Consider the following 14,318-nt stretch of genomic DNA (forward strand, 5'->3'; position numbering starts at 1 on the left):
TGTGTATGGTTTTCAGGATAACAGTGAACCGTCTGCACCAATTTACCCTAGCCACCCCAGGAAACCAGCTTCACCAGTATGTGTATTCTCTCCTCTTTTATTTTGCCCTCTGCCTATTGAGCGGAGGGTGCATGCCCTGCGTCAGGAGGTTGATTGCTTCGATGGAGATGACAGCTGTTTCCTATTGGCCAGTGATGGGCTGTTCCTGGGGGACGATGCTGGCACTGTTCACCACCGTGAGCGGGGCTACCAGGCTGACAGGCCAGCAGTGGGGCTTCATCGCCCCCAGCGGCTCGAGAGGCTATGAGGGGCATCCTCACCCGGGTAGCCACTGCACTGGACATCAAACTGCTGGACAGTGGTGACTCCATCTGTCCCCATCTCTACTGGTGGACAGTGGTGACTCCATCTGTCCCCATCTCTACTGGTGGACAGTGGTGACTCCATCTGTCCCCATCTCTACTGGTGGACAGTGGTGACTCCATCTGTCCCCATCTCTACTGGTGGACAGTGGTGACTCCATCTGTCCCCATCTCTACTGGTGGACAGTGGTGACTCCATCTGTCCCCATCTCTACTGGTGGACAGTGGTGACTCCATCTGTCCCCATCTCTGCTGGTGGACAGTGGTGACTCCATCTGTCCCCATCTCTACTGGTGGACAGTGGTGACTCCATCTGTCCCCATCTCTGCTGGTGGACAGTGGTGACTCCATCTGTCCCCATCTCTACTGGTGGACAGTGGTGACTCCATCTGTCCCCATCTCTGCTGGTGGACAGTGGTGACTCCATCTGTCCCCATCTCTACTGGTGGACAGTGGTGACTCCATCTGTCCCCATCTCTGCTGAGTTCTGCAAGGCTTTGCAGGAGAGCTGGGCCTCTGCCGAGGGGTGCTTCCGACTCACAGCAGAGACTGGACAGGACCCTGACACACCCTTCCCCGGCCTCAGCCACTTCTCCTTGTCTCAAAGGGCCAAGTGGGAGGAATGTGTGGAGTCCCCATAGATGTTGTCCACAATGCTCGAGGGGTACCGATCCACTGAAGAAAACCCTGTGGCTGGAGATCTCCTCACTCCTGGACAAGGGTTCCAGGATCGAGACATCAGAGCGGCTAGGTGGGTTCTACTCCACTTTTACATTTATTTAACCAGGAAAAGCCCATTGTGACCCAGAGTCTCTTTTTCAAGGGAGACCTGGCCAAGAAGGCAGTAACAATCAATACTTTACATAATTAAAACATACAACAATACAACAATGTGATCCAGCCTAAAAAAAGCATTTGCACTCCTCTGTAACAGTCTCCCATCAACATTTTTAATTAATTCAGTGGCACTAACATGGATTGTAGACTATTCCATGCCTCTGGTGCACAAGAGGAGAAGGCAGTCTGGCCTAATACTGTGAATGTCCTGGGGACTTTAAGTAGAAACCACAGCAGACCGGGTATGGTAACTGCTGGTGGTGAAGGAGACCAGACTACAGAGGTAAAGAGGGAGTTTACCCAAAAGGGCTTTGTAGATACAAATGTGTGTGTTTATCTTTATGCTCATATAAAGTGAGGTCCAACCTACCATTTGGTACAATGTGCGATGGGGGATGAGTGACTTGGCATTTGTAATGAAGCGCAAGGAAGCATGATTGGGTTGGCGCCCCCCCCCCCCCCCCCCCCCCCCCCCTTGGGTTGTGCCGTGGCGGAGATCTTTGTGGGCTATACTCGGCCTTGTCTCAGGATGGTAAGTTGGTGGTTGAAGATATCCCTCTAGTGGTGTGGGGGCTGTGCTTTGGCAAAGTGGGTGGGGTTATATACTTCCTGTTTGGCCCTGTCCGGGGGTGTCCTCGGATGGGGCCACAGTGTCTCCTGACCCCTCCTGTCTCAGCCTCCAGTATTTATGTTGCAGTAGTTTATGTGTCGGGGGGCTGGGGTCAGTTTGTTATATCTGGAGTACTTCTCCTGTCCTATTCGGTGTCCTGTGTGAATCTAAGTGTGCGTTCTCTAATTCTCTCCTTCTCTCTTTCTTTCTCTCTCTCGGAGGACCTGAGCCCTAGGACCATGCCCCAGGACTACCTGACATGATGACTCCTTGCTGTCCCCAGTCCACCTGGCCATGCTGCTGTTCCAGTTTCAACTAACCTGAGCCCTAGGACCATGCCCCAGGACTACCTGACATGATGACTCCTTGCTGTCCCCAGTCCACCTGGCCATGCTGCTGCTCCAGTTTCAACTTCCACCTGACTGTGCTGCTGCTCCAGTTTCAACTGTTCTGCCTTATTATTATTCGACCATACTGGTCATTTATGAACATTTGAACATCTTGGCCATGTTCTGTTATAATCTCCACCCGGCACAGCCAGAAGAGGACTGGCCACCCCACATAGCCTGGTTCCTCTCTAGGTTTCTTCCTAGGTATTGGCCTTTCTAGGGAGTTTTTCCTAGCCACTGTGCTTCTACACCTGCATTGCTTGCTGTTTGGGGTTTTAGGCTGGGTTTCTGTACAGCACTTTGAGATATCAGCTGATGTACGAAGGGCTATATAAATACATTTGATTTGATTTGATTTGACCTGCCAACGCCTGTTGGGCTTGCTGACGGCAGCCTCATTGTTGATTCCCCTGGGCCTGCTCCCTCTCCGGCCTCTTCAATGGTGGTTCAACTCCCACCGGCTGCACCCAAAGCGCCACCGTCACAGCCAGCTGCGGGTGACCACATAGTGCCTCAGGGCATTGTAGAGGTGGCGCTGTCACTCCTTTCCCTCATGTGGGGTGGAGATGCTGAGGATGTGCCTCCGGGAGCTGGTCAGCACAGACGCCTCCCAAATCGGCTGGGGGGGTGTGACCAAGGGCAGGTCGGCCAGCAGCTGTTGGCTTCCATCTTGGAGTGGCAGGCACATCAATACACTAGAGCTCTGAGCTGTACTGCTGGCCCTGCAGTCTTTCCTTCCACATCTGAAGGGAAGACATGTCCTGGTGAGAATGGACATCACCACAGTGGTGGCTTACATCAACCATCAGGGTGGACTGAGGTCCCACCGCCTCCATCTTATGGCACGGGAGCTACTTCTCTGGGCTCAGGGACGTCTAGCATCTCTACGTGCAGCGCACGTACCTGGCATCCTGAATGTGGTAGCGGATATGCTCTTGAGGGAGGGCCCACAACTTTGGGACTGGAGCCTCCATCCTCAGGTTGTTCTGCTCTTGGTGCACTGGAATTGAGGTGGTGCCCAAGTCATGCGGGGTGCACTATGTCCTCCAATACTTGCGGTCTCGCTTGGATGAGGGCTTAACAGCCTCTACACTGAGAGGGTATTTGGCCGCTATATCTGCCTGCCATGTGGGGTGGATGAACAGGCCAGTGCTCTCCAGGTTTATGAAGGGGTTTCGTCGCCTGCGTCCAGCTAGGATCCGCACATGGGCGAGCTGGGATCTGGATGTGGTCTTGCCAGCTTTGGGAAAGTCACCTTTCGAACTGTTGGAGTCTGCCTCCCTGAAACACCTCTGGCTTTCTTGGTAGCGATTACTTCCATGAAGAGGGTGGGTGAGCTCCATGCTTTTTCGGTAAGTTCTGAGTGCTCCCGGATGGACCCCGGGGGGAGGAGTATATCTCTCCGCCCCAACCCTTCATTTCTCCCGACGGTTCTGTCAGACAGCCATGTGAACATCTCTTTTATCCTGTCTGCTTATGACCCCCCCAGCAGTGGTGGGGGATTCTGGGCCTCCCTCCGGCATTCTGTGCTCTGTGAGGGTACTGACTGCCTATGTGGAGCGGACATGGGCAGTGAGAAAAACAGACCAGCTCTTTGTCTGCTATGGTGAGAGAGTCCTGGGGGCTGGGATATCAAAGCAGAGGCTCTCTCACTGGATCGTGGACACGATTACGACAGCATACTTCATGGCTGGCAGGCCAGTGCTGGGATCTGTGGTGGCACATTCAACACAAGGTGTGCCCGCGTCCTGGGCTCTACTGAGAGGAGTGCCTCACTGATATCTGTGCTGCGGCCAGCTGGGCTTCCTCTTGCACCTTTGCTAGGTACTATCGGATAAATGTGGTAACTCCCTCTGCGGTTGGTTCAGAGGTCCTGGGCATGGCATCCCCTTCCAGGGACTGTGCCGGGACCCACCTTCCACATTGACGGCCCCTGCGTCTCGGTCGCATGCTGGGACTTTGCCGCTGGCTGGCCAGGTCCCTTTAGCACCGACTAAATCAGTTACGGTTATACCAATATATTCGAGTGAGCCAATCTAGTGAAACAAAACAATGGTTACGTATGTAACCACGGTTATGTGAGCTATATGGATCAATCCAATCCTCTATGGTGCTAGAGGCGCCTCAAAAATGATGTAGAGAACGTGCATCGCAGCCATTGGGTCTATATATAGGGGCGGACCCCAGCCGTGACAAAGGTGTACACGGGAGTAAATCCTGACCCGCTCCATTAGTTCTCCTGACCCGCTCCGTTAGTTATTTTAACATGCTACGTAAACAAATAATCAGTATGACCACACCTAGCCTAGAGGTGTATTCACTGGAAACCAAACTGTACATAACTGGGAGGAACCTATGTGAGTTTATTCAATAGAAACTCTCGTTTTGGTTTGGGGTGCTATGGTGTGCACTAGTCTAATGAATACACACTAGGTCTTGACATCCGAAATGAAATAGCCTTGAAGTCTAGGCTACAACCCCTATATAAAACAGGCCTATATATGAATTCTGAAAATGACTTATTTGTCATGTTTGCATGCCACTGTGAAAGATAAATGTCACTTGTAGCGTAGGCATAACTTCAAATGAAACATATTTGACAAGGGAAAGTTTCATTCTCATGTGACCTACCTGTGTGAATACTTGTGTCCCCTGTAGATTGTCTCTCCTGATAATGCTGACTGCTTCAATTGTCTATTATACAGATACATATGGTATGGTGCCATACTTTGTAGTCCTCTCTCTTTCTCAGTCTGACTCACTCAATCACTCACACAAACACAAACACACACACACCTCCTGTCTCTCTCTCATATCGTCTGTCTTTGAAGCCGGGTCAGTTGCTGATATTGTCGAAAAGGATGAGGTGTGTTATGGCAGAGTTCATGATGCCATGAAGACATTTTGGTTTCCAAACCAAACTCATCATCCAACTGTCCTCTGGGGAAGCAGCTTGGGATTTAGGTCAGAAAGGTAAATAATACTGACTCAATAAAGTCCAGAAGTTGTTGGCGGAGCTAGGAAGTTCGCTGCCAGAAGTATTACAATGTAAACTTGTAAAACTTGTAAACTTGTAAACGTTTAATCAGTCTCTCTGCATATTTCAAGACATACGGAGGCATAGTGAGATACCTGGTGGGTTGGACTCTTCTCTTCACTCATCTTGAAAAAACGTTTACTAAAAACATGGAAGTCATTCAGTCCGCCATCATTAACACAATGGAAAAATCAAATTATTTAAATATTGAAAGTGTGTGGGCGACGGAGGAAAAACAAAAGAGGGCAGTTTCAGGCCATGTGGCGGAGAATGATGTGGGCGCTGGAGATGGGGGTGTGTTAGTGGGTCTGGATAGGTGTGATGTATTTGATGTTTGTTTGTATGACGTTGTTGTTTGTATGTGTATGTTTTGTGTTGTTTATCAAATAACATTTATTTTTAAATGCAGGTGTTCCATTTTCCACTAGCTGTATAGCAGTGGGAGGAGCGATAGGAGGACGGGCTCATTGTAATGGCTGGTATGGAATATATGGAGCTGAGTCAAACATGAGGTTTCCATGTTTTTGACGCGGTTCTATTCATTCCATTCCAGATATTACACTGTGCCTGTCCTCCTATAGCTCCTCCCACCAGCCTCCACTGATGATCTTTTAAGGAAGGGTTTTTGTCCTCATCTCCAGCTGAAGTACCCACGCTAAGTATCCCCTATATCCCCTTGACTGTACCAGATGTGACAGAAAGGGGCAAGGGGATTCTTTCCATCATGTTAAATGATCCTCAAACTTTATCTTCAAGGTTTTCAGCAGTACACTCTAATAAAATGATGGGCTGTTTTGGATGACCCAATTGCTAAGTCGCAGGCATTGGATTACTTAGTTGGGTTGTTTTCTACAAAGCGCATTGTTGGGTTATTGATGCTGGGTTATATAGGTCATTCCAGTCCATCTAGGTCAGGTGCCTGCGCAGTTACTTCTACTTTAAATGGAGCACAGTTTGTTATCGTGTATTACATCATATCAAACAATGTCCTTCAAATCATTTGACTCACCCACATACTGTAAGTATACCTAGAGGTACGTGTATCTACTTCCAAACATTCTCTTTGTTTTGGCTAATGCCTACGACTAATTGCTTCAAACATGGCATGTGGTAAATGCATGAAATAAGGTATCTTCAACCTAGAAAGTAAATGTCTTTCCTCTTCCTGTATTCAGTTGTATTGCAGTTTTTCCCAATTGTTTACACACTAAAATTGGAACTTGGAATGCAATCACTGAAACCTGAAACTCATGTACCAAATCCCTAAACCAAGTCTGCAATATTGCAAGCACAATTCCTGCTTTACACTCAGTTTTCAATTCTATATCACACTTTTTGCAAAACACTACACACAGTTCTCTATATTAGGCACAACATTCAAAATTAAAATCTCTTTAGTCCCTTTGGAAAGCAAAGCCAATCACAATGCAAGCGCTATACACATCAGCATTTGTGGGTTCGATTACAGGCTCAAAATGGCCAGAATCAGAACTTTCTTCTGAAACTCGTCAGTCTATTCTTGTTCTGAGAAATGAAGGCTATTCCATGCGAGAAATTGCCAAGAAACTGAAGATCTCATACAACGCTGTGCACTACTCCCTTCACAGAACAGTGCAAACTGGCACTAACCAGAATAGAAAGAGTGGGAGGCCCCGGTACACAACTGAGCAAAGTACTAGTTTGAGAAACAGACGCATCACAAGTCCCCAACTGATAGCTTCATTAAATAGTACCCGCAAAACACCAGTCTCAACGTCAACAGTGAAGAGGCGACTCTGGGATGCTGGCCTTCTAGGCAGAGTTCCTCAGTCCAGTGTCTGTTCTTTTGCCCATCTTAATCTGTTATTTTTATTGGCCAGTCTGAGATATGGCCAGCATCCCGGAGTCGCCTCTTCACTGTTCACGTTGAGACTGGTGTTTTGTGTGTGTCGTGCTTTCGGTTACTGTGTTCACTGTCATTTCTGTTGTGGCTGCATGCTGCTGTGTGAAGTGTTGCTGCAAGAAGGAGACCCCCAATCCAGACAGCTCTGTCCCTATATAAATGCATTATTACACATGTGTGCGCACACACGTAACATTCTACCAATCTTGTTCAACTCTTAGGGAAATACACACTGAGTGTATGACAGACTGACCAGGTGACTTCAAGAGAAAGCTATGATCCCTTATTGATGTCACCTGTTAAATCCACTTCAGTGTATATGGAGGAGACAGGTTAAAGAAGGGTTTTTGAGCCTAGACCCAATTGAGACATGGATTGTGAATGTGTGCCATTCAGAAAGTGAATGGGAAAGACAAAATATGTAAGTGCCTTGAACGGGGTATGCTAGTAGGTGCCGGGCGCACCGGTTTAAGTGTGTCAAGAATTGCAACGCTGTTGGGTTTCTCACACTCAACAGTTTCCGGTGTGTATCAAGAATGGTCCACCACCCAAAGGAAATCCAGCCGACTTCGGCACACAACTGTGGGAAGCATTTGGTCAACATGGGCCAGCTGTTCTGAGGGCAAAAGGGGGTGCAACTCAATATTAGGACGGTGTTCTTAATATTTTGTACACTCAGTGCATATCCATTGTTTTTGTCGAAATTGCTCAATTTGTTGGGAATCATTGATGGACATCAATACATATCAAAACTTGTCTTTGATTTTCAAGCAGATTTAAGACTGAGACTGGACCATTCAGGGACACCCACAACCTTTTAGAAAGCCATTCTGGTGTGTCTTTGGTGTGTAATTGTCCCTCTGAAAAATACAACTTCATCACAGGGTTAGGTTTTCAGAACAATACAGCAGGTTTTCCTTTAACTTGTTATCTGGGCTTTGCTCCTTTCATATGTCTTTTGATCCTGGCAAACTCCCCAGTCCCTGCCGGTGACAAGCATACCCATAACATGATGCTGCCACCACAATACTTGAAAATACAGACGGTTTGACTGTCTTGGTTTGTGACTTTGATTTGACGGCATGCACATGCGCAGTTGGCCGCAAGATGACCGTTAGACCAGATGGCGTGTTGCTGTGCATTAGCTTAACTAGCCAACGTCGCCATGACATCACATACAAGAGTGATCAGGGATTTCTATTGGAGAAGCAGTTTCTACATATCTTCATACAAAACCATCTTTGCTATAATTCAGCTTTCTCAAACGGATCGATGATTGTAGTTCCCGGATACTGTTTTTTAAAAATATTCCCAGAAGTTTCAGCCACACTTACACGTCAGGGAATCCCATTGGTTGGCTGTCTTGTTAATCATCCACCGCTGGGTGTGGTTAGGCGAGCATAAACAAAGATGGTCCACCTATTTCTAGTCCGGACTGCATATTTGTATGGAATTACATACATGAATGTTAGAGCTGCAATGTGATTTTGTTACATTTAAGAAAGCCCTTGTTGATTTAAAACTTGTACTTAATGCAGGCAAAACTAAATATATATTATTCTCTAATTCTAATATATTATTCTCTAATTCTAACATTTCTCACATGGGCTACATATTCACTCATTGGATGGTTCTCTCATTGAGCGGGTTCCGTTTATAAATATCTGGGCGTTTTGGATTGATAAAGATCTAACGTTTAAAAAACATACTGATGAGCTAGTTAAAAAGCTAAGATTTAAGGTAAACATCTTTTTTTAAATAAAGGCTACATTTTTTTTAAATGCTAAAAATGATTGTACAGTCAACTTTCCTTCTATGGTGAGACCATTTATCAGAATGCAGCAGCAACTACTCTTAAACCTTTGTATGTCGTCTACCATAGCGCCCTGCTTTATCACAGGTGATAGTTTCAATACTCATCAGTGCATCCTGTATCAAAAATCCCATAGATCACTTCATTACTACCTTTTTGTTTAGAAAGCTCTAGGTATTTACTATACAAGCTTCCGATTAACCTCAATTCGTTGTTAAAGATGTACTATGCAGAAATCGCTCTGCCATTTCCTGGTTGCTAAAATTCTAATAGTTTGCCTATTTTCAGTTTATGTGACAAAACAAGCAAGTATAGTGTAGAGAATCATTTTGATATCTTAACCGCTGTGAAATACATTTTCCATAACAAAAAACATTGTATTTTCAGCAGTTTGAAGCTGGTGCACAAAAATGTAAGTAAAAGATGCAACAACCAAACTTAAGCACAGGAAGCATAGAAATACTGCACATACCGCTTCTTGCTTCAATGAGAATAGCAGATCTATTTCTATGTGAATTTGGTCAGGTCACCCAAAACATTACATATTGATGTATAAAAACATGAGATACTAACTCTTGAGATTCCTCGTGTCTCCACTGAACTAGGTAAATACGCTTTTAATTTTAACACTCCACACTTGGAATCACTTTCATAATTCATTAGATTTGGATTTCCTGGTGCCACTAGGTCAGTTTAAAACCCGGATGATGAGTTCATGGAGGTGTGCAATTGTTTTGACTGATTGTTTATGATGCCTGTGATGTTTGTGATGCCTGTGATGTTTGTGATGCCTGTGATGTTTGTGATGCCTGTGATGTTTATGATGCCTGTGATGTTTATGATGCCTGTGATGTTTATGATGCCTGTGATGTTTATGATGCCTGTGATGCCTGTGATGTTTATGATGCCTGTGATGCCTGTGATGTTTATGATGCCTGTGATGCCTGTGATGTTTATGATGCCTGTGATGCCTGTGATGTTTATGATGCCTGTGATGCCTGTGATGCCTGTGATGTTTATGATGCCTGTGATGCCTGTGATGTTTATGATGCCTGTGATGCCTGTGATGTTTATGATGCCTGTGATGCCTGTGATGTTTATGATGCCTGTGATGTTTGTGATGCCTGTGATGTTTATGATGCCTGTGATGCCTGTGATGTTTGTGATGTTTGTGATGCCTGTGATGTTTGTGATGCCTGTGATGTTTGTGATGTTCTAAAGTAATGTATCTGTTATTCTATCTTGAATCTTGTAGTTGTATATTTTATTTTTTGTCCCCTATTGAAAATGACAACCTGGTCCCTGATTAAATAAAAGTGAATAATAATCTGGTGCCCGACTGTACAGTCCATGACCTACCAAGGGGAACGTGTCCTATATTGTCACAATCGTCGTAGTGAGGAGACATACTTTTAATGAATGACGAAAAAACACGAAGAACACGAAACAAACAAACAAAATAACAAAACGAATGTGACCGCTATCGAAACTGAGTGCTAACATGCAACATCACATAGACAATAACCCACGAACCACAATACAAAACAGGCTACCTAAATATGGTTCCCAATCAGAGACAACGACAAACACCTGCCACTGATTGAGAACCATATCAGGCCAAAACACATAGAAATAGACAAACTAGACATACAACATAGAATGCCCACTCATATCACACTTATATCACACCCTGACCAAACAAAACATAGAAACAAACAACGCAAATCATGGTCAGAGTGTGGCGGCTCAGGACAGACTGGCGGCTCTGGCGGCTCAGGACAGACTGGCGGCTCAGGACAGACTGGCGGCTCTGGCGGCTCAGGACAGACTGGCGGCTCTGGCGGCTCAGGACAGACGGGAGAGGGAGACTCTGGCGGCTCAGGACAGACTGGCGGCTCTGGCGGCTCAGGACAGACTGGCGGCTCTGGCGGCTCAGGACAGACGGGAGAGGGAGACTCTGGCGGCTCAGAACAGACTGGTGGCTCTGGCGGCTCAGGACAGACTGGCGGCTCTGGCGGCTCAGGACAGACGGGAGACTCTGGCGGCTCAGGACAGACGGGAGAGGGAGACTCTGGCGGCACTGGGCAGGAGGACGGCTCTGGCGGCGCTGGGCAGGAGGAAGGCTCTGGCGGCGCTGGACAGGCGGGAGCACCTGTAGGGATGAGACGGAGAGACAGCCTGGTGCGGGGGGCTGCCACCAGTGGGACGAGTATGGAGAGCTGACCCAGGTGACATCAAATCCCCAACACGCTCCGTCGGGCGGATGTCGTGCCTCAGGCACCAACACAGCACCTCCCTCATAACTCTCTCCTCCAATCTCCCCATTAACTCATTCACTGTCTCTTCTTCGCTCACCTCCAATACTGCCCTGACCGGCTGTGGTTCCATCCTTGGCTCCTTACGCTAAGCAGGGGGAGTTGGCTCAGGTCTGACTCCTGACTCTGCCACACTCCAAGACATTTTTGGGGCTGCCTCTCAGGCTTCCAGCCGCGCTGCCTCCTCATACCGGCGCCTCTCTGCTTTTGCTGCCTCCAGCTCTGCTTTGGGGCGGCGCAAACAAACAAAATAACAAAAAATAGACAAACTAGACATACAACATAGAATGCCCACTCATATCACACCCTGACCAAACAAAACATAGAAACAAACAATGCAAATCATGGTCAGAGTGTGACATATATCTTGTCCAGTTGTTATCCTACATTAAACAGGAAGACGGATATACAGGGACCCAGTAAGGGCTCTCTGTATGTTTATCGAAAGGACTTCCCCCACATTAAAGGCCATTTTACGCAACCTTTTATGAAGCATAACTATCAAACTGAATTCTGAAGATGACTTGTGTGACTATCTAATCTGATGCTCACAGTGAACCTTTCTTTGTGCCCTAATTCAGTCCTCGCGTGACCTGGACCGACGCTACTCATGGTGCACTAGCGTCTAGATTCTATACTGAACAAAAATATAAACGCAACATGCAACAATTTCAAAGATTTTACAGAGTTACAGTTCATATAATTTTAAAGTGGTCTTTTATTGTACCCACCACAAGGCGCACCTGTGTAATGATTATGAAGTTTAATCAGCTTTTTGATATGCCACACCTGTCAAGTGGATGGAGACAACATTTTGCTCTTTTAAAGGTAATCGCCTGCAATTCTACACATTTTGCCATTACTTATGCAGTGTTCTTATGCAATCTGAATGACTCAAACATTACAAAATAAAGCCCCGTGTCATGACATTTTCAGAATTTTGTATTCTCCCCTGACTGTCAACTTTTTATTTGGTGGTTGTTACTTGAACTTCTGACGATCTTATACATATAAAGCTCCATTATCTTTTCTAGTTTAACTTGTAAAAAAATATAGCATACCTAAAATGATTTTCATTATTATAATTTTTGTATCATATTTGTTGAAGTGGCGACAACGATTCTGCTGTCGCGGCACTCTGCTGCTCAATTAATATAGGGGAAACTGATGGTAGGTAACATCTACCTGCATAGTAAATGTCTGTGTCAAATAAATGTAATACCCTGATTGAATTGACATTGAATACTGCTTCAAGTCACAGCTCCTCACCGTCAGTGAATGCAATCTCCACCTCATCTCTCTCTTTCTCTCGCTCCTCTGTCTCTGTCCATCTTGCTGTTTCCCTTCTGTGTGTCTCCCTTTACATGTCCTGCTTTCTCTTCAGGCTTGGCTCAGCTCATCACGGCTGATGTGTGCTGGGGTGATACCTATGAGATGACACAGGATATTTACAGTGGTCTTTACCAAACCAAACTCTTCTTCACCCCTATTCACCACCCGGAACACAGGAGACTTGTGGTGAGCAGTATGTGAACTAGGCCCCCCATTCCCCAATGCTCTTGACTCCAGGCTACTATGTGGTGTGTGTGTGTGTGTGACTTTTGCCAAAGGTCCAAATTAAATGGTTGGAGCCTGATTAGTTTCCATTCAGCACTCACCACTGATATTTAGAGGATTTTCAGGATGTGTTTTTGTCCCTCTGATCTTCAGCTGAAGGACCCATGGTACACAACCACCAAGATCTTGGAGGTGCCAGATGTGACAGAGAAGGATGAGAGTATGTTTTCTCTCATGTTTAACAATGGCAAGACCAGGGACATCCTTAGAATATCTACCCTTCACTATATTGGCCCTCTTATCCAGATATAGTCTTACCCATCCTGCCTTTCAGAATGGGTGGAGGAATACAATAAACTTGAGGGCAAGGACCTCAAGATGAACTTCCCATTGGACCCCACCCTGTGTAGCATCACCTTCACACCTGGACTCCAAGGTTCCGATGGTGTACCTTGAGATCAGGGATCTGGCACGCTATGAATCAGGCATGTTTGAGCTGACAGACCAGTATGGCAACCTTGCCCTGGTGGTGAAGCTGAGGAGTGGTGGTGAGTGAGAGTCTTTCTCTATATCAACTTAGATTGGCAATGGACATTATTTATTTGTGACCAATATTTCAGACAAATACACATTGTCTTTGATGGGGTATCCGATGTGGGTTGTAAACTTGTAATAAGGATGTAAGCTTCTTGAAATGAACAAATTCTCTCTCTCCGTCTGTCTCTCTCTCACTCATTTCGTCTCACACCTATGCCTGTATGGGTTTATATGAGTGTTTTCTGCTTATTCTCTGCTGTGGTGGCTGTATGTTGTTGTTATGTGAAGAAGTGTTGCTATAAGAAGCAGGCAGCCAAACCTGACAGCTCTGCTGCCACACCATGACAGGCCGTGGATCAACAGGCACCCCCTTTGGTTTACTATCATGACGTACATGCAAATACAAAGCCTCATCTCTATGGTTGTCTGTGGCAAGTTCTGAAAGGATTTTAAATGTATCTGAAGGATTGTTTTAATATTATGCATGTCTGTACCTGATTTACTGAACCGTAGTCAACCCAATCAACCTGCTGCTTCAAGTTACCCCAGTCAACCTGCTGCTTCATGTTACCTCAACCAACCCAGTCAACCTGCTGTTTCAAGTTACCTCAACCAACCCAGTCAACCTGCTGCTTCATGTTACCTCAACCAACCCAGTCAACCTGCTGCTTCAAGTTACCTCAACCAACCCAGTCAACCTGCTGCTTCATGTTACCTCAACCAACCCAGTCACCCTGCTGCTTCATGTTACCGCAACCAACCCAGTCAACCTGCTGCTTCAAGTTACCTCAACCAGCCCAGTCAACCTGCTGCTTCATGTTACCTCAACCAACCCAGTCAACCTGCTGCTTCAAGTTAGCTCAACCAACCCAGTCAACCTGCTGCTTCAAGTTACCTCAACCAACCCAGTCAACCTGCTGCTTCATGTTACCTCAACCAACCCAGTCAACCTGCTGCTTCAAGTTACCCCAGTCAACCT

This window comes from Oncorhynchus kisutch, linkage group LG15, assembly GCF_002021735.2.
Source record: "Oncorhynchus kisutch isolate 150728-3 linkage group LG15, Okis_V2, whole genome shotgun sequence".
NCBI classification, from domain to species: Eukaryota; Metazoa; Chordata; class Actinopteri; order Salmoniformes; family Salmonidae; genus Oncorhynchus; species Oncorhynchus kisutch.